The sequence below is a fragment of the Penaeus japonicus genome, unplaced genomic scaffold, assembly GCF_977035675.1.
Source record: "Penaeus japonicus unplaced genomic scaffold, GWHDUDI00000001_assembly GWHDUDI00000034, whole genome shotgun sequence".
Taxonomy (NCBI): Eukaryota; Metazoa; Arthropoda; class Malacostraca; order Decapoda; family Penaeidae; genus Penaeus; species Penaeus japonicus.
In genome coordinates this window covers 7,646,597-7,649,096 of record NW_028234436.1, presented here as the reverse complement: position 1 = coordinate 7,649,096, position 2,500 = coordinate 7,646,597, and positions in this window count along the sequence as shown.

The window sequence follows — 2,500 nt, the reverse complement described above, 5'->3', positions numbered from 1 at the left end:
CACTGTTAGCCACGTTGATTTTCAGCCAATTATGAGCCAGTATCGCGGTGGTGCCATATGTAGCTAAAACTTATGGTATTTATTGGACAGATCAAAGTAGCATACTATTGAAACTCACTGCTAAAATAGCCGATTGGTTCGTATAAGTGGTCATATCTCATTCTATTCATTCACAATGTGTTCACAGCTTAGCGTCAGCGACAAAAAATTATGAATTAGCTTCATTCATAGACGCTGTCCTGAAGTTCGTTGTCTAGTACCACTAGTACCGTGTTTAACATTGTTGATATCAAAATTCTTACGATCATCGTAAAAGTTTGCATAAAATATTCCTCCAAAAGATTGATCTATGGAAATAACATTTTCAAGATGGGTCTGAAACAAATATATGTATATATATATATATATATATATATATATATATATATATATATATATATATATATATATATATATATATATATGTATATATATATATATATAAATATTATATATATTTTTTTTCTTTTTTTTTCTTTTGTTTTTCTTTCTTTTTTTCCTTTTTTAACGCGAATACATTAAACAAAAGGAAAATACAAAATGTATGGATTGCTACTTGACTGGTAGTCAATAAATGATAATATGATAATATGATAATGCACATTATCCCCATTACGCAAATCTTCTAAACTAAATCTTCTGAATGATATATAAAGTATCCTAACTATGACGATGATAATCATTATTAATATATTTTTGTTATTACTACTATTACTATTGTTATTATCATTATTATTATTATCATAAATATTACTATTGTTACTGTTGTTGTTGTCATTATCAATAACAACAATGATTATAACAATAATTTATTTTGTATCTTGCAAGTGTCACTTCACCACCAAACAAATTTGTTAGCGCATTGCACTCCAACAGAGTACGATTTTTATTAGAGAAATAATATGGCAGTAGGGTCTGGTAATACGATTGTTGCTCTTAGGCTTCTCGTCTTTATATATATATATTTTTTTTTGTTTGTTTTGTTTTGTTTAGGGGGGTGGGGGTTGTCTTCTTTTTTGTTTCACACTCCTTTTGTAAGAGTTCACCGTTTCCAAAAGGTCTAGCTGAATGGCATGATTGGGATGAAGGGACAAGCACAGAAATAGAAAAAAAGAAAGGATAAAGGAAAACTGTTTGTAAGAAATTGAGAGATTTATGCCAACTGTATGAAAGGAAACACGTGGGAGCTAAGTTGTATGATAGAGATGTAGAGAAAGCACCGAAATAAAGAATAGAGGATAACTGTTTGTAAGAAATAGAGAAATGTATACCAACTATATGAAGGGACACACGTGTGTGCTGACAGACTCGAGATTTCCCGAAAAGGAAACCAAAAGGATAAAAAGGAATGAAAATGAAATAAAAAGAATAGGACTCAAAACCAAGCCCAGTGTTGGGATCCGTTTAATTTCAGAACTCCGCAACAGCAAAAATAATTCTCAGATTTACAAAGAAAACTTCAAGAAGGAAGATTTATTCAGCTCTTGTTTACCATCTCACGAATGGTATATCTTGTTGAAAAAATGTTGAGATGGTGAAGGTGTTACGTAATTGCAACTCTCCTTCTTCCTCCGTTTGCTTTCTATGTTTCTTTTCCTCTTATTCATCCTTCTCATCCTTCTTTTCCCGTCCTTTTTCTATTTCCACATGTCCCACACTCATCTGTTCTTAGTCATCTTTTCTGTCTTTACCATTCTTTCTTTGCCTCCTTTCAAATTTACCCTGCGTTGTATTTGATATCTTATTCCATCATGATATCTACCATGGTGATAGGGACAATGATAATGACATGAAGACGTTTCAAATGTTTTATTGTACTATTTATCTATCTATTTTATATAGATGTGTGTGTGTGTGTGTGTGTATGTGTACGTGTGCGTGTTCGTGTGCGTGTTCGTGCGTGTGGGTATACGTGTGTGTGTGTGTGTGTGTGTGTGTGTGTGTGTGTGTGTGTGTGTGTGTGTGTGTGTGTGTGTGTGTGTGTGAGACCCTACTGATTATGATTTTTGTCTCGAGTCATCCTCATAATCTCCATATGATCTGTATCTTATCCGCATAATCCCTCAGAATTTCAATGAGAGACTGAACAGCCCGAAATGCACAATCCATTTTGGACCCCCCCCCCCCCCGTTTCATTCCTCCTCTCCCCTCCTTCGTGAGTTCCTTCAGCTCAATAATTCTTTCTTGTTTACTGTTCGCGGAAGTGTAATCGCCCATTTGCGACGAAGACTCGAAGATTTGTCTGTGCGATTCCGAGGGGAAGATCTGCATACCTCGAGTGCGCCGCCCAAATGATTCTACGTATCTGCGGTATCTTTCCCTGGAGAGAATATACGCCTGCGAGCAAACTTAAATGCATAATCTCTGTCTGCCTCTCGCTACGGAAGCACACACACAAACACATACAGATACTGATGCATAAACACACACACATATATGTGTATACACACACACACACACA